This window comes from Haemaphysalis longicornis, unplaced genomic scaffold (genome assembly GCF_048455015.1).
Source record: "Haemaphysalis longicornis isolate Haplotype H1 unplaced genomic scaffold, Haemaphysalis longicornis Haplotype H1 scaffold_6, whole genome shotgun sequence".
Classification (NCBI taxonomy): Eukaryota; Metazoa; Arthropoda; class Arachnida; order Ixodida; family Ixodidae; genus Haemaphysalis; species Haemaphysalis longicornis.
Genome location: NW_027526407.1, coordinates 92,460,877 through 92,487,764, shown reverse-complemented (window position 1 = coordinate 92,487,764; position 26,888 = coordinate 92,460,877). Strand labels below are relative to the sequence as shown.

General features: G+C 47.4%; 1 long non-coding RNA gene across 1 annotated transcript; it reads left to right on the top strand.

Annotated features, from left to right (window-relative positions):
- Positions 1–4,491: 4,491 nt before the first annotated feature.
- LOC144141763 (uncharacterized) lies at positions 4,492–6,997 on the top strand. Its single transcript, XR_013316696.1, has 2 exons — positions 4,492–5,077; positions 6,783–6,997. It is a non-coding gene; the product is annotated as an uncharacterized LOC144141763 (long non-coding RNA).
- Positions 6,998–26,888: the final 19,891 nt, after the last annotated feature.

The following is a 26,888-nucleotide window of genomic DNA, read 5'->3' as shown; positions in this document are numbered from 1 at the left end:
GATTTCAACTTAGAGTTCAACTCGCATGTAATATTCATATTGTAGTATTTTCAAGAGTTTTTTAACCATTTGAGAGTTTAATCATCGTGTCCAGGGCTGAGTACAAATTATTTTTTGTGTTACTGCCGAGAGAATAAATTCAAAGGTAACATCGAGACTCCCCTTCGGAGAAGCTCAATTGTCTACATGTGGACATTTTCGATCTGCTGTGCTGGAGCAGTGAGTGGGCGTAGGGCACAGCGTTTATTGAATGCCTAAACTAAACAAAGACTTGGCTTTTCTTTTGCCTCACCACAGCCACCATTAAGACGTGTTGCAATCTCGGGGCACCAATTATATACCCAGAGTGGCTCAGTCGAAAATCCGTTATTCGGCTCAATCCAGACTCATGGACACGGTCGTGGACTCTGCGGCCGCCTCTTTACTAAAGCGAACACCTAACGAATTCATGCACTACCTTGTACAGCCTTAGTTACAAGCCAACGGGGGACTCCAAAGCAGAAAAAAAGCATCCCCATGTCTTGTGGGAATACATCATGGTTGAAAATATCCCTGACAACATGCACCCGGTTTACCACAAGGGACGAAGGTAAACCAGGTTCAAGGCCTTGCGAAAAGCCTACAGAAAGGACAGCTCCACAAGGTACATTGACGCTGCAAGGTACCCGGCAAGAACCAAGTAGGCGCACGCGGTTGGTGCTACAAACAGTAAAAGGGATGACTTGTGCTGAGCAACGGTCAATACAGATGGCACCGACTATGCGGAAGCGACAACAGTCATGCTTGCCTCCACCACAGTACCAGATACCGAAGGCAGGGTGACCGTCATCACCGAGTCGGACGCAGCCTCCCACAATTTTCAAAAGGGCCGTATCGCAGCGATGACGTTTGCTGTCCTATATAGGGCTTCAAAAATTAACTCGCGTAAGTCAAAAGCAATCTTATTAAAGGCAAAGGACAAAGAAGCTCACCTTAATGCGCAATAATGCTAGGGAGATACCAATTAGCATTGTAATCCAGCATAAGAGTTTAGGCGTGACTTTCTCTGCTAATATGACATAGACGTGTGATGTCGAGTCATTAACCAAGTCATTATCACCAGTGGCAGGTGCGCTATCACGATGTAGACTTTTCCTTCCTGTAAGGGTGAAGTTGCAGATCTATCATCCCTTGTTTTCTTCACGCATTAACTACGGTGTGCTTGTCTTGGGCACAACAACAATTAAAAATGTTAGCACATATTTGATGGTCCAGAAAAGAGCACTGCGGTATATTGAGAATGTGTCGTACACGCACTCAACACAGCTGTTATTCTCTCGCCATAAGATTAGAACAAAACACACTTATGACTATCGTCTACTCTTTTCATGTTTCTTCTCAAATGAAAAGTGTAAAACATTCCTAAAGCGTCCTCAATGGCCCTATTTTCGACTGCACACATTGCCGGCTATTCGCCCATGTTTTTGTGCGTAAGCAGAACGTAAGCAATCAGTGACGTGCTGCACCTATAGCTAACACGACATGCAGTGTAATTTGACGAGTCCATCATAAAGATCGCTACCAGGATATCAAATACTGTGCAAGAAAGATATAAAAACACTTGGCATGTATTATAAAAATTAGGACGGTAGCTGAGGCTGACAAGAAAAACACATTCCTGGAGGTCAAATTTGGCGTCAACACCACAAGGCGATCGAGTAACGTTGATCTAAACGAGAGCGAAAGGCGGATGTCGAGCTCAAGAACATCCCACCATTTTTTTACCGTATCTATTTATTTCTTTCAATCGCCTTTAGTAACATAGCTGGGCTCTCTGCTTCAATGCACACTTTGTTGCGTTATCACCTTCCCTGCCGCCACCGCCGCCACCGCCGCCACGCCCTCGTCTGCTGCTATGTTACAAGTTTATTGCGTGATCACAGAAAAAGACGGCTGCGACCATCGCTTCGATGACAAATAAGAGCAGCGAAGCGCTACGCCTGATAACCGAGGAGCACACCCATGTCGCCGATTCACTCGTTCGTCAAGCTCGACTTCAGTCAGCGCTGTAATGAACCAAATAGTCACTTTTCTTTGTTATTTTTCTCTTGAGTTCGATCATGTGACCTAACATCTTACTAGGACGAGTATGGACAAATGCCATGCATTGGGTTCTCTTTGTCATGAAGAGGCTTGTACTGCCCTCTTATGGTGCGGTTACGCCAAACAAATAACTTTTATTTCATTGCCAAACATAAAAGCAAAATACTGCACGTTATTTGTATGCTCCATGATCGCTGACTTACAGCGCGCATGCGACACTGCGCCTGCTGCAAATTGCCGACCATTTCGTGGCGCCATAAGCCGGGAAAATTTTTTGCCCTATTTCGCTTGTATTTTGCGACAAAAACAGCCGCCATTTTGAAGCTGTTACGTAGCCTTGCGTCGCTTTTACGCAGGCTGAAGTTGCCAATGCATGACGTAATCGTTCCAGCCAACTGTTTATATTACGTCGCGGCTTCTCAGCCAATCACAGAGGGGATGTGTATTACAAGCACTATTGTTGTTGACTAGCAAAGACAGGCTTACGTTGTCATGTCCGCTGCATTTAGTCTGGTTTTTCATTGCCGGCCAAGAGTTATGCGCCTTTAGTAACGGGAAATAAGGCAAACTTTAGAACTGGTGTCCGTAAACGACATGAAACGTCAAAATGACGACAGCACACACAACCGCTTCGTGAACCGGAAGCACGTGACCAAATTTGAATGCCAATCAGAAAACACTTCCAGCAAATTGCTAGAATTGCCGGCAATTTGTGCAGTCGAGAAAAGTCCCCAGATTTAACAATTTATAAAAGTGATTATCGTATACGTGGCAGCGATAGGTGGCTGGTACCACGCCGGCGCACGGGCTACATGCTGCAGGCTCTTAAACATAACGTTCCTTTTTTGCTTAACAGATATGAGAATGCACTGAACTCTCATGCGTGTACGCGCAAAGCAATGCGTGAATATTTTTTAAAGATAAGCTCGAACATGGTTATTTTTTTCTTTTTACACTTATCATTACGTCATGATTGCCGATTTTATTGGCTTTGTGACTTGTATGCACGTACTTATTCCGTTATGCCTGCATTTCCTTGTGTGTGCATTATCTGTTACCCAACAATCTATTTAAAATGTAACTTTATAATCCTTGTATAAACATAGTGTAGCGACTGTTGATATTGCTCATTTGCTGTTTTTCTCTTCTTCTTCTGTGATCTTAGGAATAGCGTGCAGAGGTATGGGCACGTGGTGTAGTATTTCTGTGTTTGTGTGCGTCAGATACAGGTTACCATGTACTGATGTTTTATTTTATATTTTCTTTTGACATGGTTCTGAAGGGATATGTTTGCTTCATGGAGCATTTTCAAATCTTCCAAGCGTCCATTTATTTAAATTATCGTTGTTCATGTGATGCTGTCAAGTATGCGGGCCCACAGGCACCTTCAAACGGTAGCTAACCGATTTTCACCTGAGGGACCCCCAACACTGTTGTTGGAAATAAACTGATTTGATGTGATTTCCTTTGATTTGAAAACACGCAAAACTTTTTGGACATATATATATATATATATATATATATATATATATATATATATATATATATATATATATATATATATATTTATATATATATATATATATATATATATATATATATATATAGATATATATCATTTGGACTCCAGGTGCAGAGTGCTTAGAAGGGAAGGAAGCAGCAGATACCGCAGCCCACTCGCCACGTTGGCTCAGTGGCTAGCTAAGGCCAGAGTCCTTCAATGCTTTACAAGGCGTTGCGGTGCGGAGCACGAGGTCTTAGCTTCGATTGCCGGCCGCGGCGGCTGCTTTTCTGATGGAGGCGAAAAGAAAAAACGCCCCTGTGTACGATATTTCGGCGCACGTTAAAGATCCCCAGGTGGTCAAAATAATCCGGAGCCCTCCAGTAAGGCGCGCATCATCGCCTGCGTTGCGTCGGCGCGTTAAACCCTACATTCAATCAATCAGATACCGCAGCTCGAGGCCACTCACACGGGGCTGATTAAACAAAAAATGCGTTGAGCCACGTGAAAAAAAAGGAACATTTCAAGCTTTTGTACGGCTATTTTTGGTTGCCACGTTCAACGTTTCGTGTAAGAATGCAGGCTAGATGTTTCTGGTATATGCAGAATCAGAATCAGAGTCGGAATCAGAAAAGGATTTTATTAGGCGATCGATAAATTGCAAAATGTTAGTATACAGAAGGAGGTGCCATAGTCAGGGACTGACTATGGGACCTACGTGCATACCGTTTATGCACAAAACTATGAAACGATGCGATAAACTGCTATTGTACCGATACTGCCATCAGGGCCCACGGGCCTTCGAAACCTTGTTAGGACGAGCATGTTGATAAGACTGATGCGCCTGCGCGGCTGTGCTATAACTAGCCCACCAATCTCAGCTCCGGGTTCCCAGCGTTGATGTAGAACGTGAGAGGGAAAAATAGTAGATAAAAGCATCTATATAAACAGTTATGCGACAGCAGATTGCACAAACCATTCGGCCATTTTAGAGGCGGTAATTCATAACAAAAGGCCGCTTTATTTTCAGCTATTACATCCGCTCCCTACAGTTCTTAGAATACTCCCTTTGGAATTCGACGTGAGACGCAGCGAAGACGCCATGGGTTGCCTGATTGCCTGTTGCGCGAGGCAAAGCGACGAACCTGAAGTACGCCATCTGCTGGCGGCTCCTAAAAAATGGTATATAACGACCTACCGATTCGCTGAGGGCGACTTCGTCGTGCTGTCCGAGAACCCCCCGACTTTTAGTAGGAGGGCCAGGTCTGCGTCCTGGGGAAACATCCCCGCGAGACTTTTGGATCCAAGCGATGACGAGAGGCCGCAAAGTGCGTCGGATTTCAGAGCACGCCGCGACGAGGTGGGAACTGAAAGCGAGGCCACCTCAAGGAGCTCCCCCACGGGGGAGTCGTCAGGGGACAGTGGAACATCTCCTGAGCCACCACTTTACGCAACGCCGCCGGAGTCGTGAGGATACACAACACTGAATACAAGGTGAGTTTGTGCAGCAATCGACAAATTCGGGGGACGTACCCAGGAAACTATGGCTGGTTACACGAGCAGAATATCCTTGGGCGATTTTCGACACCTAACTGCTCTACACAAGTTAGTCAGATTATTGGGAATAGCGTGGTTCATTTTGGTGCTGCACGAGTTTTAATTATGTACTCCGTGAGTAGACAATAATTCATCACTAATGTGGTACGGCTCCATGAAAGTGCAGTAAGCGAAAATTTGCTGTGCTGCTCATCGTTCAACAAATTGTACGCGCGTGCCCCATTACATAGGTTGCCGAGAAAGCTGCCCATAGCAAGCCAGCGCAAAAGAAAACCTACGTGATTGCTTTATGGGCGCTGCCAATGCGGTTGTCACTTCAAGGCGGGTAATTTCGAGTAGACACTGCCGTTTCTTGGCGACGTGAAATCAATTCAAATTTGAGCCATACGCGTTTGGAATGTCTCTTAGCAAGTGGGCGGATTCGATCAGCTGTTCGGAGCTTGAAGCAAAAGCGGGGTGGGGACAACCCAAAGGGGTGGAAACTATGCGGTTTGTGACCTGAACCTTGCGCAGAGCAAGTACTGTTTGGTTTAAATTACTGAACTTCACTATCGTTTCCTAATTAAGCTCCTGATTGTCCTTACTCGCTCCAACTTTCGAAGCGGCGGTTTTAAAAACACCTGTGCCTTAAGGCATGTCCGCCTATCAGTGTCTCGTTATATTTGCACCAGAACTGCGTTGATAAGGAAGGCTAAACTGCGATGCGGGAACTAGCGCGGTTCGTCTGCACACGCACTTTTTTCACTACTGGAGTTCTTCCTCGCCTTCAAGAAGCGTGAATATAAATGACAGATGATTTGCGGCAGTGTCTGCGTTTTCGTCCGACATTAGAAGAGATCAGTAGTGGGGGATCTGCGTGCGTCACTGGAAATGGTTTCGACAGAGGGTACTGTATCTTACCACACCGTGATTTCCGATGCAGTCTGAGACTGAAGCTTCGTTTCCGTATTGGTTGCGTTAAATGGCACCCAGCAACGAGACAGCGCAACAATGACTGCTTCATGTTCTCGAATGACATGAATAGATTTTTTTTAATTGTTGGGAATGCCTTTGGCGTCGCGGGTTGGCCACTACAGTAGCGATATTACTGTAAATAAGGTATATATCTGTCTGCACAACCGTACCTCTACTATTTACGGCGCAGTTATGGAACAAACCGTAGTGCCGTTTTCCCGAGAACGACTGACCTTCATCCGCTCGCCTTTAAAGCCCAGGGTGCAAATGCGATTCCCAATTCTGGTTGTAATGGTGTTTTTCTTCGTCCTATTTGTTATCACTCCTGTTTTTGTTGAGAGCTGAATGTGCACATGCCACATTTTGTGCATCTACCTAGCCCACAACGTAGAATTTTTTTCTGCACTGCTTATACAAACCGGTGTTCCTTCTTCCGAAGCGCATTTTCTGAAACCCTGCCTTCCCCCGCCCTTATTTAGGGTAAAATGCAGTGTCCAAACAACGGAACAGAGAAATGAGGACTGCCGCAGAGTTGTCCTTTTTTAAAGTCGTTAGTTACGAGCAGTTTAGTCTTTGAAAGTAAGCCCAACTAGCTGAACATGTTGCGCTTGCCCCAATTTGGGGCAACGTATTTTCAGCAGCGTGTTCGCATTTCAAGGCTTTCACATCTCACGTTTTGTTTTCGCAGGACCAACACCGAACGGAGGACCGAGTAGGTGTGACGAATGATCGCACCGTGGGCTTCTAGACATACCGCCTTCTCCTCTTCTACGTTGACATTGCAGGAGTGCAGCAGTATGCATGTGTTCCGCCCACTCCTGTTACGCAGCATCTTGTTTTATTCTTGCTTGTTCGGACACTATTTCCAATCGAGAAATAAATTCTTTTATGCAAGTGACCGTTGCAAGCTTGTCTTTGTGTTTTGGTCTTCGTACAATGCGGCCGATGCCTGCGCGTGCACGAATGATTTATTATAGCAGTGCATTTCTTTGGGGCTTGAAACTGGGACTACTGCGGCTTCGTCACCCGTATCATTTATTAACTTTATGAAGTGATCTGCTTCCTACTGCCTCATTCTGCTCAAATCTGCGAATAGGTGCCATTCACTGATTTTTTTGTTTTCCGGAAATGCTCGTGTTTCTTCGCTTACTAATCCAGGATTTAAAGGGCCGGCGTTTTGCAGGCTTCCCATAGGTATCTATTGCGACACACCTGCCCGGCTTTCGGCAACAGTTCAGCGATTTCCACTTCAGTCTACATAGAGAACACACACACCCTTGAGTACACTCATGGACAATTCAAATACGAACCGCGGAATGCACGGTCGAAGATACCGGCAGGCTAACCAGAGCGCGTAATCGCCGTGTGTGCCGGCGTCACATTGCCGATGTAGCTTTGCATGTGATGTGCAGCAACTTGAGCAAATAATATACACCTGGGTCACTCCCAAACCGTGCTCAGTGCTGCCCGCTCCGCAGATTTCTGCAAGCACAGGAGTGCCTGCGAAAAAACAACGAAAATATTGAACCACCAAACTTTTTTGCAAGGGCAACTGTTCTATAACATCTTTGGACCTGCCTATTTTTTATTTTTGTGAATATTAAAATTCTTACAGTAATTTTTCCAGCCCACACAATGCTTGAAGTTTAATATGTCATTGGAGACAAACTCGGGTGGTATATTTATTGTTAGCTACAATCAAAGAATGCGCGAAATTACTCAGCCATGACTCCGTTAACCAAAGAGCCTTGTTGGCAGCCAGCTCATTGTTCAATTCCCGAGCCACTGCACCACAAACGAAAACCAACGCAGTGCCATCAGACGTTATGTGGCATGCATTTATTTTTGTCTCAATTGCTGTGCGCTGCTTTTCTTCAAGAAAGCATGATTATCTATACAGTAAGTCTTCCGAAAGCGTTAACGCGTTTCCAAAGCAAGCTCTGCCCGCAGCTGCAAGATATCACGCTCCGCACTGCACTTATCGCGAGCAACACCTTCAGCTGCAGAGGGAGTAGTACTATCAGTGCGTGCAGCGCTCTTGCGGCATGGCGACAAGGGAAGCATGCGAGCGAGGACACGGCGATAGATCGCAGTGGGGCACGCACCCTAGCACCTTCCATCTCAACTGCGCATGTCCGTGCGTTTTCCACGGCCGCAGCCAGGTGACGGCACCCATAACTTCTGCCGTCCACTCCGCGGTTCGCATTTGAATATTCCATGATTGTACATTTGAAGAAAAAAACGACAAGTATAAAAGTACAGTCCTTGTCAAAATTTTGTGGGCCACGGCTACCGTGGACGGATCAGGCACGCGGTCACGCAGCGGCGCTCCGGCTGCCGCTATCGGCTGGTAGCGCGGCTAAAGAGAGCGAGGGGAACTCTCGCTCTTGCCTTTGTTGTGTGGCTAGCGCGACAAGAGCAGTGCGTGGCACTTCGTTTCAGCGGAGGCACTCCGCCCCATACACACGAAGGCAAGAGCGAGAGTTCTTCTCGCTCTCTTTAGCCGCGCTACAGCCGATAGCGGCAGCCGGAGTGCCCCTCCGTGGCCGCGTGGCTGCTCCGGCCACGGTCGCCGTGGCCCACATAATTTTGGCAAAGACTGTACACACCATCAGGAGAGGGCGCAGCTTTCGCTAAAAGCTGCGCTATGTGGGTGCTGTATTCAGCAGCTCTCTGCATGCCCATGTCTGTCAGGGTGTTTTCTGAAACGTACAACGGCCTAATGAAAGGGCCGCTCAGCGGCGTGCAGTTGCCTGCTGAATTTGTTTCGTCTGATTTTCTTATGCAACGCATCCCGTTTTCTTTACGCATACAATTTCAATAGATGTCAAAGGAGGTAATCAGCCCAAACGTTCCTGACGCACGTTCTGGGCAACGATACAAAAGAATACTTTTGCATACCTTCCGAAAGACAGCTGGGAGAGCCGGAAAAGCTTTCACATCCAAACTGTGTCAATAGTACGTTAACGACTTCGCTAGAAGTGCCTCCAACCCTCGCTGAAAAGCCGCCCAATTGATCACTAAGCATTCAAAGACCATAATCTCAAACACAGAATGAACCTATGCGACTATTTTTCGCGCACCGAGCATACGCACTTCCGAACCATCCAAATGTATACCGATATGCGTGGTTTATGAGATTAAGCTGAAATATTGCGCTACTTATGCATGATGGACGCATGCATTGTATAATCTATAACTTTTCCTTTTTCGCAATTTTATAACAGCCGTTTCCTCTCAATGGTAGCCAGATTTCACGCACGTGCCATGTTTTGAGAGATCGTATCAGATCTTTTCGTTTGACCTACTGCTCTATGAGGAACTGCGTTTCATGACAGAACGCCATCGGTAGCACTAGGAAATATTTGGCTATAAAAACGAAACTTTAATTCGAGATGCACATGTACTTTGGGTAACTCCTGTTACCCCTTAACAGTCATGCACATACCATGGAAGAGGGGGTATCGTTACAAAGGAAACAGCGTAGCCGGCAATGTTTACACAGGGGAGGTGTTCATGCAGGTGCGCCTACTCTCGCCTATTTTCTTGTCGACACCGCCATCGCCCGCTCACCTGCCGATCAGCCGTCGCTCCGGGGATATGAATTTCGGAGGGCGCACATATAGTTGTTGCATCGTTGGGAATAGCGCAAAATAACTGGGAAGAAAGAAATCAAGTGAACAGGACAAGCGCTGCCCGATGGCCTACCCTGCTCCAGTACATTTACTTCTGCCTCTTATACGTTGCGCTGCGAAGCCAGGTTTGGCCTGCATCATGTACCACACCGAACGTTCTGGTTTTTTTTCCTCACGCCATTTTTGGTTGTACTGCATAGAGGAAAAATACGCGCCCATTGCCTCGCGGTTAATTGAGACTACGCTTTGGAATAAACGGTTACGATCCAGGCGTTCCGCGTGCCCGGCTTTTATCTACGACTACCAGGCCTGTGTAGCGCTGCCCGAAGCACGAACCTTCAGAAATACAAACACGTGAAAACGCAACCTGCGTCTTGCTCAGCGGCAAAGTGGTGTGGAAATGCGGCAGTGGGGAAATTATAAGGGGTCACGAAAGGCTGAATGAAATTTTGTTTTAACTTGAAGGTCACATGGTCCCCCGGCTCTGACCCCTCTCCAACAAACCTTCACCGACATCCTGTACCTCTACAGGGCCTCCCGACGCACTTATCTCCCTCCTCACCCTTCGCTCTCCGTTCCTGACGCCCGCATCTGGCGAAGACTTCAAACTCACACAACACAACCACGTCGCCCTCCACCGCACCTCCCCCACCTGCTATGCACCCAACTGCTCACGCTGCGACACTCCCAACCCGACCCTGCACCTTGTCTGGATGTGCCCACTGAAGCCCCAACCACCCGATCCCCCTTCTGTAGAGCGATGGGAGAGCGCGTTGCGCAGTTGCGAGCTCCAGGACCAGGAAGCCCTGATCTCTCGGGCGAAGGTGGTAATAACCCTGTGCGGCCAACCGGAATAGGATGGCCACCCACCGCTCCTAACTCTTTCTGTCCCCTCCTCCCTCCCTTTTTCTTAATAAACATTTTCCAACAACAACTTAAAGGTCATATGTTTCGTACCCCCCGCCTTTTGTTCTACGAGAAACCATGCGTTATTTGTTGTCAAGTTTAAAAAATTCTGGCACTTCTCCTAAATATTTCATTTCGTCTTTTCGTGACCTAGTCACCGCGTTACCAAGTAGGAGTAAGGCGTAGTTGCGGTTAGTGTCACTAGGTAAGTTATGAGAGTACCGCCGCTGATGTAGCCAAGTCCCCGACGGCGGCCATTTGGCTGTTTATCAGTGTTACGAGACAGCCGCTTCTACTGCCTCGCCGTTAACTTCGAGTGGGTCGTTTTTTCGCAACACTCCGAAGATGCAGGAAACGGCATCATCGAACACACTTTTGCTTCTCAAATGCCGCTAGACGGGTTATCTTTGATTCGCTTCCGGAGCGACGTCATTAGCGCGCAGCCGCCGAGCAACCGGACTGGCTAAGTCTACCTTAGTTGGTCGACTAACATGCATAAACAACAAAATGGTGACATCTATAAACTGTAGTATTGTAAACAGATGCTACGTGATGTGAATTGACCTACGATTAGTGCGGCGGCGCGGACGAATAGGAGAAAGGAGTTCCGATACTCTGTACCCTTACCTAATGACACTAGATGCGGTACAGAGCGTAACAACAGGACGCTACACGCTCTCTCATTGCAACTGTCGCCTTTACGTCTGAGAGCCATGGCGGATACCCTATAGCTTAATCAGGCTGAGGAGGCAGGCTTGTACTTTTATTAGATTCTTTTAGAATAGCGTCCGCAGCCGTACACAAAGAGTTGGCGAGGACTATTTCTTTTCGTCTTTCGCACTGCGCATGCTCCGTGAGCTGAGCCCGTTGTGCGTTTAGCGTACGGAAGACGAGCGGATGTTATTTCATCAAAATAGCGTGCGTACGCGAGGCAGCTCCCGTATGTCTTTGTTTACAACATGGCAGCAAGTAGCGCGACGACCTTCCAGGGTTCTGCTGTTTTGGAGACAGTAATTTTCCCCTCGCTAAGTAACTCGGGGACGAATTGCTGAGTATGATTGCCGCACTCGACAAGCTGAGTAGAACCATGGGCATGAAAATTAATATGCAGAAAAGTAAAATATTGGTCAATAACCTGAGGACAGCGTGGCAATTTGAGCTGCAATTTGGGCTGCACTGGAAGTGGTAAGAGAATATATCTACTTATGCCACATTGTGACCCCGGATACCAACCATGAGGCAGAGATAATTATAAAGATTAGAATGGGTGGAGTGCATTCGCCAGGCATTCTCAGATAGCAAATGGCAGCCTACCATTGGCACTGAAGATGAAAGTGTGTGACAGCTGCATCTTATCGGTACTCACATAAGGGTCAGAAACTTGTAGGCTCACTGAGAGGTTCCACTTAAATTGAGGATGACTTACCGACCAATGGAACGGAAGATGATAGGTGTAACATAAAGGTACAAGAAGAAAGCGGAATGGGTCAGAGAACAAACACGTGTGAAGGACATATTAGTATAAATTAAGAAGAAGAAATGGACGTGGGCAGGGCCTGTAACCCGAAGGCAAGATAACCGTTGGTCATTCTGGGTAACAGAGTGGATTGCTAGAGAAGGCAAGCGTGGAAGGCGGCTCCGGAACGTTAGATGGGCAGATGATATCAAGAAGCTTGCAGTGATAAATTGGCCGCAGCTAGGACAGGACGAGGATAAGAGAATATATCTACTTATGCCACATTGTGACCCCGGATACCAACCATGAGGCAGAGATAATTATAAAGATTAGAATGGGTGGAGTGCATTCGCCAGGCATTCTCAGATAGCAAATGGCAGCCTACCATTGGCCCTGAAGATGAAAGTGTGTGGGAGGGACTCTTGCTCTGCAGTGGACGTACATAGGCTGATGGTGATGATGTTGATGATGTGGTGATGTTGATGATGAAGATGATAATAAATTTTCCTGTAATATTCACAGTTATTAGGCAGTTTAATGATAAGGGAAGCCGGCGTTTGGGGCCCCCAAGAAGTTAGGGGAACCCATGCGCAAGTCGCTCGCTCGCGACGAGTTTTAGAAGAGGGGCGCCCCCAGCAGCCCGTAACCGGCTTGCGTTGCTCGGGTAGGCTCGGGTGATGGGAACTTTAGGCTTAGCACCGTGGCGGATGTTTGATCGCCGCTATCTGTGCAACTGCGATTGACAATCCGTAATAAAACTTTTCACAACACTTGCATCCCCTTTCTCGCAAGTGGAGCTTTATTTCACCTATAACTGCCGTTCGAGCGATCTGTGACCCCGACATCTGCGTAGCCTGTTTCGATGCTTCCGCGTAGGTAGCGCCATCTCTCGGCCGCTCGGCGCACCGCGCGCCGCGGCGATCGGTCGGATCGCCGAACGTCCGCGTCCGGTCAGCGTAGGCTTAGCATCGCGGCAGATATCGGATCGCCGCTTTTAAAATAAGCCCTGACACCAATCCCTTGCACAATTTTTTATCACACTAACACCTACTTTCTCGCACGTGGAGCTTCTTTTTAGCGATCAGATTTATTCGGAGGGACAGCTACAAGGGGATGCTAGCGTGGTCTGCACCCGTTCGAGCCGCTGAGTGTGCCGAGCTGGCAGTCGCGGCCGGCGTTTGCGCGCACTGTTTCTGAAGGCAGAAAACGCTTCACGATTACCTTCTTTATCTATTTCTAGCGAACAATGCGCCGAATCTACAAATTCAGCTCAGGGATCGTCGTAGTTGATCGGGTGAGTCGAGGAACAAGCCGCAGGTTTCGCTTCAGCCATGGTCTCGCTGGCTGCGAGAGCGGCGCAAGAAAGCAAACTCCAGCTTTGGGGCGCCCGCTATTTCAGCAAAATAGCGTGCGCGCTAGACGCAAACCCAAAACCCCAAGGACGGCTTGGGTTCTGCGCATGCGCCCTAAGACGCCCCAAGACTGTTGGGGGCCCCAGAGCGTTGGGGCCCCCTATTCTAAAACTCCCTATTTGCTCGGGTGTTTTAACGCGATAGCGTTATTATTCTCATTTCCCGGTTTTTACGTGCGGGCTAGACGTCCGTTATCAGCCATACCGGTCAAGCGACCGCGGAAGTACGTCATCGATGCTAAGAGGAAACACTGAGGCTCCCAAATGCCAGGGCTGGCCAGAATTGGGAGTACAGACCAGTGCCAACTATATCATGAAAAGGAGGATAACGATACTCCAGCGGAGACGAAAGAAAACATGTTTTCTTTCGTCTCGATACGCGACTTAAGCAGTCACCGCGCCTGCTCATTGAAGTTAGGTCTACTCGGCATGGTAGTGGCATGCTTGGCTGACACAGTAGCCAGCTGTACACGCAACATTACGCCACCACTAGTGCGCCTCTACAAATGATACTAATGTAGGCGCCAGCTAACGTTCTGTCACCTAGATCGAAAATTGTTCGAAATAATAAAGCCAGCTTTTCTAGAACCCGGGAAAACCTGGATCAGAACTGGAAACAAAATAAAATGTTCCCAATAAAAAAATCAAACCGGGTAAGTGGCTTCTGCTCACAAGAATGTCTTGAAATATTTTGCGACCGAGTTGCCACAACAAGATCTGTACGGCGAACGATGAACTGACATTGACATTGGCATTACATTGACATCAACATCGACATTTATATTACATTGGCATTTATCACCAGCTTGTCACCTCGCGATCAGCGTCAGCTGATGCTGAGGCCCCAGACGTCGTGTTCCAGACCTGCTCTCTACCCGCTTTTCCCAAACAACTAATAAATCTTACTGAATATAAGTCTCTCTATCTGTCTCTTTCTGCGCGTGTGTGTGTGTTAAAAAACAATACGAACAGGTATGGCAAAAGCGCTAGAAATAAACACTTTGAAACATTGACACTATCACCATCTTGCTTAAACTGACCAACACACCGAAACCGCAACCTTTCGCTCTCACATGTGGAGCTACCAATGTGTAAATTGCCTCTGCCTTCGCTGTGCCGCAGGGATTAAAAATTGTTGCCAGGTCGGCGACCAACACTGACACGACGTTTTGCTCCCGCATCTGGACTGATTGATTGGTTGATTTATTGATTAATTGATTGATTCATTGATTTATTCATTGTGGCGTTTAACGCGCCGACGCAACGCCGGCGATGAGACCCCCCGTAGTGGAGGGGTGCGGATTATGTTTACCACCTGGGAATCTTTAACGTTCCAAGAAATCTCGTACACACGGATGTTTTTGCTTTTCGCCTCCACCAGAAAAGCGGCCGCCGCGGATGGGAATCGAACCTGCGTCCTCGTGCTCAGCAGCACAACGCCTTAGCCACCGACCAACCGAGGCGTTTGCGCGTGCCCTGTTTTTACCATGTTCGGGATTATCTCTCTGTAGTGACACACAACACGTGGCAACAGATATGTACAGTGTGCGAGACTAAAAGCCTTCTCGGAACGGTGTTGGAGCGATGTTGCTTTTGGAGCGTGCAAGTGAATTGCTGCTCGACGTAAGCGCCGACATCTTACTCTCATGTTGCAAAATTTTAGGTCCATAAAAAATATTTTATGCTGTTGTACAAAGAAAACATTCCAATTCACCGGTGTTTTTTTTTCAATTTTTGAGAGGATGCCCTAGTTAAAAGTTTCTCAGTTTTTTGTTTTTTTAAAGTGGCAGTGCTAAATAAGCTGTAGTGTCTTACAACAATGAGGCATTACCCCGAAGACAAATGAGAAAACCTTTTGTTTGGCAGTAGCCTTAGTTGCTTATGTGCCATAAAACACAGCACAACACACAAATTCAAAAATGAAAATAAAAACCATTTCCACATTTCGATCAAAACAGGGAAAATTAATTGCGTCAGGAGGGCCAACAAAACTGCTGAAAACATATTGCACTTTTTGTTCGCAACGAAGTTATAAGGGGCCGAACTCGGGTTCGAGTAGTGCCTGCGTGCCAGCTGCTCCGCTACGGCCGCTGCTTTTGTGGCTTCACGCTGTGATAAAAACGTCTGTTTGCGTTCTGCGGCGACAGCAGGAACTTTTTGCCCACCTACGTCTATTTAAATTAAAAATCCGCGTTTTTAGTCTTTTCATTTGCAATTTTCTACTCCATGAGTGCTGGGACAGTTACGGCTACGGCGAAAACTAAAATAAAGCGCCCCTTGCCGTCCCCACTTATTGTTTACAAAAAGAGCTGGTTAGCAGCACAAAGATTTCTTTGGCGTGAAAACGTTCGTACGTACACCATGCCGGTTGAGTTTATTGACGTCCTCGTGGTAACTACATAAAAAAAACCCTCACTGTCTCTCTTCGAAGGGCGCATTTCCGTAGGCGACGCAAGCTGGGATTGCACCAACACAGAAATGACATCTGTCTTTGTTGAAAGTACGCAGTGTTCCGCTCATGGACAACAGAAATGCCAGCAGCGGTTCTTACGCGCCTACCCTGAAAGGTGCCGCAAACGCATGAACTCTTTGTGCGGCTGGGTAAAGAAGGAGATACCAAGGACATTAAGAGTTACAGACCCATCAACCTACTTTCAGTTGTTTACAAGCTGTCTACGAAAGTTATTGTGCACCGCATAGGCGACCTCGTGGATTCCCAAGCACCCAGAGAGCAGGCTGGGCTTATAAAAGGGTACTCAATCATAAATCTTATCCATGTTTTCAATCAAGGAATAAAAAATCCATGCCATGCACTAAACGCCTTTACAAGGCATTTTTACACTCTGAGAAAGTGTTAAACTCCGTAAACACCCCAGCAGTGCTAAAAGCACAAAACGTCCAGGGAACCGAAGAGAACTACATGAGACTTCTAGGCGACATACATAAGAGGTGTATGGGCAGGATAACACTTTAAAAACAAAGCGATAAATTCTCTATCCGAAAGAGAGTTAGATAGGGAGATGCGATCTCGCCAAAACGTTTCAAAGCATGTCTGGAAGGGGTATTCACAAAGCTTGGCGGCAAGACACCGCATTAAGGTTAAAGGGAGAATACGTGACGCATTTGAACTTTGCAAGCGACAACGTCTTGCTCTGTGATACTCAAAAGCACCTGCAGAAAATGCTTGAGGAACTACAATCAGAGAACACAGCCGTGGGGGTCAAAATAAATATGAATAAATCTGATGAAAAGAAGAATAAGAGCCCTCGAAAGAGCCCACTTCACCTTAGAAAACGCAATGATAAAAGAAGTAACGCAAAATAACTACCTCGGACGGATGGTTAGTGGTGATCCCCAAGTACAACAGAAAAATACCGCGCAGAATAGCTGCAGGGTGGTGAGCACTAGGCAAGCACTCCCAAATATTAAAATGTAAGCGGCCTCCATCACTCAAAAGAAAATACATAACCATTGAATACCGCGGGTGAAATGCGGAGGTGAAACTTGGCCCCTTACAAAGCAAATGAAAAACAAACTTTAACGCGTCAGAGAACAAACTTAAGTAGATAATAACAAATTTCAAGAAAGAAAACCAAATCAACTTCGGCTGCCCATGCAGTGAGACGAACCTATAACATGCGAACAATTAGGGTAACATACTGGACACCAAGTGACGGGTCTATGAGGGGAAGACCAATAACACGTTGGACGGATGAAATAGAGAAATTTGGTGCGACAGAGTGGACATGAGCCCCACAGGGCTGTAACGGTTGGAAGTCAATGGGAGAGGCCATCGCCCTGCAATGGACCTGAGTAGACTTTTGAATGTAACTGATGATAATGAGGTTAAGTGTCGGTTGTGAGAGAGAGAGAGAATGCATTTAATGGTAAAATCGAGGTTAGCCGAGCCATAGCGCTTAGCATGCTACGTCATATGAATGAACGAAAACATGAGAGTCTGTGAACTAAAATAAATAAATAAATAAATAAATAAATAAATAATTAACTAAATAAATAAATAAATAAATAAATAAATAAATAAAAATAAAAAACAAGGTGTTGCGCGCGAGTGTTCAACCGCATTTACAGAGTTTGGAAAGCACATACAAAGAGTTTTGAAGTTACGTTGGTCACAGCAGTTGTTCCAAGCCAGTACTACGCAAGAACACCAACAGAGCTTTGGTAGCCCGTACGGCCTAGCGTGGGGTCAACCAAGGGCCCAAAACTGCCCTTAGTTCAAGGCCTGCGTGGTGTGGCATACACAAAGATGTTAGGAGAGTCTGCCTTGGCACTGTAAAATTTGGACGGGTACAGATGACATGTTTGATGTCTTCTGTTACACGGCAAGTTGGACAAAGTGGTGAAGAGTCCTGCTGAATTTTGCAGAGGAAATGCCGTGTGTAGGCCACGTTGACACGTAGGCGATACAATACCGCTTTCCCGCTTGCTGAGCCCAGGAGGCATCTTGCAGCTACATTTAGGGTCAATGATATGCAGAGGAGTGTACTGACGTTTCTTGTCGTTCCAAATGCACTGCTGTGTTCTCCAGGCAATCGAATTTGCGAGGGATGCCGCATTCTTTCTTGTAAAAGGAACGGGCAGTGGTGGAACAGACAGGTTGTGGGCCGATGAGGCTGCAGTCTCAGCTGCAACATTTCCGGCGACTCCGCAGTGAGCAGGAAGCCATTGCAGTTCGATGCTATGCCGCTGTTGTGTTGCTTGGAGGTGCAGATAATGTATCTCCCATGCCATCTGATCTTTCGGTAGTGATTTTAAGTATACGTGAGCGGACCGGGAATCAATGAAAAAAGCCCATTGAGAGGGTGGCTGCTTTAAGATGTAGTGAAATGCAGCCCGCAGTCCAGTGAGCTCGGTAGCCATCATTGACGTCTTGTGGCTAAGTGGGACGCAAATGGTGGTTCGCGACGAGGGAATCCAAATCCCTATCGCCGAAGATGTACCCGTCACTGATCCGTCCGTGTACACATGTGTATGGGTTCTATAGTGTTATTGAGCGCCAAGGCAAAAAATTTCAAAGCTGGGGCCGGCATGTGTGCTTTTCGCTTGAAGCCAGGAACAGTGGTTGTGATTTTCATGGGAGACAGCATCCACGGTGGGTGAAGAAAAGGGGCTGGGGCCTGGAAATGGGAAGGTAGGATCTCCTGTGCTCTGGACACATAGACCGCTGCTAGAGGGTGCCCACACTGCCTAGTTACAATGCGCAGTTGCCTACGACATTTCTCCAGAGCCTGCAAAGTAGGAAACGGAAGTTGTCTACTTTCTGTCATTGTTCCCACAGCGGATGTGGTCTTCGGAACCCCAAGCCAGATTCGTAATATTTTGGCCTGTAGGCCTTCTAGCCCTCTACAGTACACTTTGGAGAGTGGGGTCAGTGCTGGAAGGCAGGCTGTAGCGGAGAATGCCTTCACAGAGAGCGTCATAAGAGAGCTGACACTGCATCCACCAGCGCTGTTGGAGAGCATACTAATAATGTCCGCAAATGATGTCGGCTTCTCTTTAAGCTGCGAACGTGTGGTGTCCATGTCAGATGACGGTCAAAAGTGACACCAAGGAATTTGTGGTGATGGACATATGGTATTGGTACGCCAGCGGCCATTAAAGGGTACTTGGATACATCCCGTTTAGTAAAGGCCATTGCGGCGCACTTGGCGGGTGATATCTCAAGGCCTCGTATCGCGAGAAACTTCCCAACTGAGTTAATAGCGCGCTGTATTCTCGCTGGAATGACATGCCGGTTGCGGCCTGAGAACGAAATGCATATATTGTCTGCGTACATTGAGATTTTCACCGATGGCGGCAGACACCTCTCAAGACCGAGCAAGGAGAGGTTAAAAAGAGTCGGGCTCAGGACGCCGCCCTGGGGGACACCGCGGGTTACATTCTGCGATGTTGTGTCACCATCTGCTACGCGCATGTAGATGCTCCTGCAGGAGAGGTAATCACAGATCCAATCGTACATGCATCCCGAATTTGCGGCGGACCTCATAGCTGTGCAGATAGGTGCATGGAGGACGCAGTCATATGCCTATTTTATATCAATGAAGAGTGCGATGGTTAATTGCCGTCGGGCCTTTGCCTCCTTAACATGTGTTGGGAGGGCAATCACGTTGTCGATGCTGCTCCGACCCTTGCGGAAGCCTGAAATCTGCGATGGATATATCCCTCTCTCAGTGAGATCCCAGTCCAAGCGCTGCAGTACCGTTGTAATGAAACACCTAACAGGTTGAGTTGTTTAAAACCTGTTTTGTGGTCTTAAAGGGACACCGAAGTGATTTGTAATAATGGCGGGATTACCAGCGGAAATTGTAGTGCAGAGCCCATAGGCCGTGTTTCGACAACTCTGAGCGCGTTTGCGCGAATTTATTTACTAGAAATACCAATTCGAAAGTGCTGTCCGCCTCTCTGCATCCTCGCCCTTTTTCTGTGGCGTTTTCGTGCGACTTGAGGAGGAGATGACTTGGCTTGACTGCACTGCTGCACAGCTCGCTGACCTTCCGGCCGATTCAGACGGCCCAGCGTTTAGTCCACCGGCCGCCGACGGGTCGTCGCAATTCCTTCGCTCAGTTGAAACGAAGTCACGACACGTTTCTGAATTGAAGAAGGTGCCTTTCTTTACTTTGTTAGTTTGCACACTGTATCTTGCTCCAAGTCCAGGTCGCTCCACACAAGCGCTGTCAAGCGTAGGCCATTCGAAGGCGGGAGAAGTGTCAGCGAAGTCAATATGGGTACTGAGGAAATAAAATGAAATGGAACTTATACCGCACAGCGTAAAACTAGGGAGCAGAAAGCACTCTTTTTCGCTGGGTGAACACGCACAGCGTCAGCAGCACAACCACACATCTGCGAAAGCTTTCCCGACTAAGAAATGCAATTGCTAGACGTGAGATATTGTGGAATTTTGGGGGACGCTTACTGCACGAGCGCTATACAAGAAATAGTCACCTAAGCTGCTTGAAATGTAAAACTAAGTAAAAGCGTAAACTGGTCATACGTTATATAGCTTATATTTCGAATGCCGTCAGCGCTGTCCCGTGGCCGACTCGCCATGTGTCATTGTTCTGTTTTTGTTTACTGTACCAAGCCGGTAATAAAGAAAAAGAAAACAGTCCCGTGGCCGAGTGGTGTGGAACATTGAAGAAAAAACAGCCGAATTGTCTCAGGCGCTAGGTATTTTGTTTTGAAAGTCGCAAGTTCCAATCCCCGAGCGTACATTCTTTTTTCTTGTAAGTTAATTTTTTTTCGTTTTCGGCCGGTGCTTTCTATACTGAGGTCACCATTTATGGGCCATAAGGTTCACTGTCCACGAGTGACTTCGGAGAAGGCGCGCCGACTGACACTGACGCGCTAGCGAGTTCTCGTTGGCACGCTGTTGCCATAAGCCCCGACTGCTTGCCCACAATGGCCACAGGCCAGAATCAGCACACCCTTGGCCTGGTGCGAACACGCTTTTTACAATACAGGCACGAGTGAGGCAAGCTCCAAGTATGGCGGAAAAGCGCATGGCATTTGAGCGTCTACGATGACGTGAAGGCCGTTCATCCACTGCGCAGGCCTCGGTTAGCGATTGCTGCGATTCCAAGCCATCCTGGGAGGCTTTTCTTGGGCTTTTTACAGACGACAACGTGGCAGAAGCGCGGTATAACGGTTATTGAGATGTCAAAAATGCCCGTCCAAAGATAACGTCGGATGGCAGCTTGTTGTTTTGCAGAACCGAAACCGAACCTTGTTTGAATGCTAATCCTGACATCGTCTAATCACGGCGCACACCTCCTACTGACGTCACAGCTCTGATTTGGTGCGGCCGCCGCAGACCGCGCATGGTATTTATGTTCGTTCGTGCTTTATAAAATAATTACCGACGTATCAACTGGATAAACGGTGAAAAGTGTGTTAATTTGATCCAGTCTACGCAGTGCAAGCAAAAGCGGGACTTCGACCAATTTACTTCTGAGTCTCTTTAATGAAGCAGTCCTGTCTTGTCTTGGAGTACACATCACAGCCAAAGGGGACCTTTTATTAGCCTTTTGCAATTATTTGGTGTGCGGTGTTTATATGTGTGAACGTAGAAGTTTGACTTTATTGTTATGATCAGATCTTCTGAGAGGCTTATATAGGAAAGAAATGCTTTTAAATCCGAGGCACGCCATCCATCAAATTACCAGGCGTTCGTATTATTTCACTACAATAAACTGCTTCGCGGGGAAAAATCTAACGCCTATGACTTTTTTCTGTTACAGTACTTTGCTTGTGCTCTAACACAAACTCTGTTATGACTGAACTGCACACTGGACGTTTGCTTTTTATATGAGTGCACGTGTAAATGTCGGTGTTTTTATGGCAATAAAATCAATTCCAGATTCCAAATATTTATCATTTTCACAAGTGTCCCTTTTATAAATAAGAGCTCATTTTTTAACAAGTTGCCGACAAGGGGTCAGTTACGGCAGCCGTCACACCAAGAAAACTATTTGCGTTGTAACCCTGCTGTTTGACTAGCGTAAAGAAAACGTGACGCAAGAGAATTGTTCAATTGTAAAAAAATGCAAATTATTCAGAGTTAGAAACAGAAAACAGAAAATTCCAACAAATGATTCTCTCAGGGGCTCCTTTAGGATTTATGAACGCGATTTGTGTGAATGCTTGCTTATATTACCCGACGCTCGGTAACAAAACGAAGTACCCCTCCACTTGCCACAAAATAGACGTGTCATATTTGGAAAACGATGCAACCCCTGAAGCTTACTTAACAAAAAGAAGAAAAGAAGACAAAATGAGCGTTCGGTGATATTGTCACGAAGACAAGGACGATGCAGTTGTGTTGAATGAGAAACACGTTTATTGGAGCGAACTTGTGCTACCCTAACAACTCAAAATAATACAGAGGCGGCGAAGCAGCGGTCAACAAAGTGACTTGCACAGGCGAGTGTCGTCGAATCGAATGCCCCGGCATCCGCACTGCAGGCTTTTTATCTTTGGGCGCGCGTGGTTCTCGAAACGTCGATTCGCATCGAGAACATAGTAGATCCAAGAAGATTATTCTGGGCTGTTCACGTTAGATCGGAATGGTCTCTCTATCACAACAGATAACACATGCGGCACAGAAAGAAAGAATGGAACACGCGCTTCCCTTGGCGCAGAGATAACACAGACCGGCGCCGCCGGGCGGTAAAATCAAAACACAAATAAACAAACCCAATGTATGGTTCGCGGCATTACCCCCCCCCCTCTAAGAGTGCATCGACCCGATGCTAACATAAGCGACAGTCCGAACAAATGAAAATAAAAGTTCGTCATCGTCCGTAGAAAGGTTTTAAGCGAACCACGTGGACGACTTCAGTCCACGTGCGTCGTCGTGATGTGCCGGAGTCACCATCGGGGATCACTTCGTAGGTAAGTTGGCCAACACGTCGTAGAATATGGTAGGGTCCGAAATACCGTCGCAGGAGCTTCTCACTGAGTCCGCGTCGTCGGATGGGAGTCCAAACCCACACACGATCCCCTGGTTGGTACTCGGTGTCTCGGCGTCGGAGGTTGTAGCGGCCCGCATCCACCAGCTGCTGGTCCGTTATACGAACTCGAGCGAGCTGGCGGGCCTCCTCCGCACGTTGAAGATATCCGTGGACGTCGGCGTTGAGGTCGTCGTCTTCTACGTGCGGAAGTACGGCGTCGAGCATCGTAGTCGGCCTTCTACCGTAGACAAGCTAGAACGGCGTCAGCTGTGTCGTCTCCTGGATAGCCGTGTTGTACGCAAACGTGACATACGGGAGCACTTCGTCCCAAGTCTTATGTTCAACGTCAACGTACATTGACAGCATATCTGCGATTGTCTTGTTCAGACGTTCTGTTAGTCCGTTCGTTTGGGGGTGGTACGCCGTCGTTCTTCCGTGATCCGTGTTGCTGTAGCGTAATACTCCTTGCATCAGCTCCGCAGTAAATGCCGTTCCGCGGTCTGTGATTAGGACTTCCGGGGCTCCATGTCGCAGCACAACTTGGCTTATAAAGAACTTCGCCACTTCTTGTGCAGTCCCCCTCGGAAGAGCGGCGGTCTCTGCGTAGCGCGTCGTGTAGTCTGTCGCTACGACAATCCACTTGTTCTGTGATCGTGACGTAGGGAACGGGCCTAAAAGGTCCATTCCAATCTGCTGAAATGGTCTCGATGGGACGGCGATCGGTTGCAGAAGTCCGGCGGGTCTTGTCGGCGGCGTTTTTCGTCGCTGGCAGTCACGGCAGCTCCGGACGTAGTGGGTGACGTCAGAAGTAAGGCCGGGCCAGTAGTACCTCGCCTTGATTTTTCCAATAGTGCGGGCTGTGCCCAGATGTCCGGAAAACGAGTCGTCGTGGCACGCTTCCAAAATTTTGTCACGAAGGTCCGCGGGGATGACGAGAAGGTAATTCGCTCTTGTTCCGGGGCTGAAATTCTTCTTCACAAGGACGGAGTTTCTCAGGCTGAATGCTGGTAAACTGCGTTTGAAGGCCTTAGGAACGGCAACGTTGCATCCCTCGAGGTACTCGATTATGACGCGTAAGTCGGGGTCGGCACGCTGCTGGGCGGCTAGGTCGCTCTCCGTCACGATCCCGAAGAACGCGCTGTCTTCATCAGAGTCTTGTGGTGGTGGGTCGACGGGGGCGCGGGACAGGCAGTCGGCGTCGGAGTGTTTCCTGCCGGATTTATAAACGACTGTAACGTCGAACTCCTGCAGGCGCAAGCTCCACCGCCCAAGACGGCCAGAGGGGTCCTTCAAATTGGCGAGCCAACACAGCGCATGGTGGTCTGTTACAACCTTGAATGGCCTTCCATACACGTATGGGCGAAATTTTAAAATCGCCCATATAATAGCCAGGCAATCTTTCTCATAGGCAGCATAGTTTTTCTCCTCCTTCGACAGACCACGGCTAGCATAGGCGATTACCCTTTCGCAGCCGCTTTGCTTTTGGACAAGGACGGCACCCAAGCCTATATCACTGGCACCCTTCATACCCAGCACCTCTACCAGATGTCACGAAGACAAGGACGATGCAGCTGTGTTGAATGAGAAACACGTTTCTTGGAGCGAACTTGTGCTCCCCTAACAACTCAAAAGAATACAGAGGCGGCGGAGCAGCGGTCAACAAAGTGACTTGCACAGGCGAGTGTCGTCGAATCGAATGCCCCGGCGTCCGCACTGCAGGCTTTTTATCTTTTGGCGCGCGTCGTTCTCGAAACGTCGATTCGCATCGAGAACATAGTAGATCCAAGAAGATTATTCTGGGCTGTTCACGTTAGATCGGAATGCTCTCCCTATCACAACAGATAACACATGCGGCACAGAAAGAAAGAATGGAACACGCGCTTCCCTTGGCGCAGAGATAACACAGACCGGCGCAGCCGGGCGGTAAAAGCAAAACACAAATAAACAAACCCAATGTATGGTTCGCGGCAATATCGTTGCACGGTAAATCAAGCAAGCACCGCCCGTGTTGAGTAAAACCATTCCTTTTTACAAAAGTGCGAAATTTTTTATGGGTGCATATATATTTGATTTCAGAGCGGAGCATAGCTTTTGTGTTAGTTTGTAGGGGAAGTATTTCCGGTGCTTGTAAAAGTTACTATACCGCGCGTTTGCAACTTTGACCAAAGCAGCCGTGGATGGCAGACGTTACGCGAGGTTACCAAGTGTTCTAAATTTTTCTGTGATATTTCCGTCGCAAAGGTGCTCTCTGTGCTGTTTCTTTGTCAGGTGTCGCCACCGTGCGGAATGTGCCGTTGTTGGACTTTCATTGTTCTAATTGTAATTGTTCTTGGTTTAACTACGTTCGTTTTTGCCGGCAGTGTCTAGAATTCCGAACTTGTATTTTTCTGGCTGAATTCTCGTCAAATTCAGCTCTCCTATAGGGCTGAATCTTAGTACTATGCTCAAGAAATGGTGGCGCTGAGTTGCACTCTAGGTTTCCATGTAGCTACGCCGTCGGGCTGAATTAAAACGCAGCCGTTGCTCTTGTTTTCATCTGTAAACTGCTGGTTACAGCCGGTTTAGTTCTTAAGCTATCCTAACGGATCAGTTGTAAAGCAGCTTTTGAGCACTAGAGGCTTTTTGATGTACTCTGTATTGTATGCATGATATTTTTTAGTGTTATACTCTGCTATAAATGTTCTACACAATATTTCAAAATCCTCTACAGAAGAGGCTGGGTTTACAAGCAGATACTCGGTAGTAAAACAATTCTTGCCAACAACACGTTAATAGAAAAATTAATGGAGAGTAAGTAACTGCTATATGGATTATTTACAAACCATAAGTAGAAATGTTACTTTTACTGTGCACAGCTTCAGTGAGGGTCTGAGATTGTTTACTTGAACGCTGCCGAGCCCTCTGCCCAGGGGTGTAATTCATGAGTCATTTACGCATTCATTTGCGCGGTGCCAATGTCGCCGATTGTAATTTGAGTATTTCTTAATGTAGATGCAGCAAGTAAACTTGTTCCTGAATCCGCAGTCGGCGCTTGCTGTTCGGGAAGTAGGGCAAGTGATAGGTGTAACTTTGGAAAAAATTTTGATGCCCAGGATTTTTAATTACAAATCAAAGGTTAATTGCCTGGGTAGGTGCCGTTCTGGACGCTTATAATAAGTAAGCATGCGCCAACATGTTTTCCAACATCCTGCACTAGGTAAACCGTTTTTTCATCACTTTTTACACAAGAGAACAAACACCATATATAAATCTGCCCCTTTGGCTCCGCAGCACGGCGCCTTGACAACTCAGCAACCATGGCGTGTACAAGCCTTAAGCACCCCATACTTCACAAAAGCACTGTTGTGGTTGTTTTTGTTTTAGTAATAGCCCTGTTAAGATAATGGCCGCTGCACTAAGACAAATATACAAACACCTGTATACCCCGATAGGGTGTGAATACCGGGCTCCACAATGGCACACCAAAGCTCAGCTACATGTGGTGCTGGTGATGATAGCGGCCCGACAAATGGCGCATACCGGGAACATGTTCTGTCGCCGCACGTTTCCAGCGTGTAAGAAAGTTGTTGTCACTGCTGCTACGTGCTTCGTGGCACACACTTATTTGAGGTATTGGCCAGGAACTGGATGATTTGAGCGGAATCTGCCCGCTTCAATAATATTGCAAATCGTATGAACTGGGAATTCAAAAGTTGCAGATTAGTGCCTGCCGCGATTACTCCTGCACGTTATGGCACGTGAGCACAACACACACCAGCTGCGCAGAGTCCGTATTCTTCTCAAGCTTTGGCGCGGGCCAGTTTGCCTGCTTCCCTAATTCGTGTAGTAGGAGGATGAAGCCAAATTAAAAAAAGGAACGCATACATGGTGTTACAGAGAAGAAAGCGGTTGAAGCGATTCGCTGCCAAAGACAAAA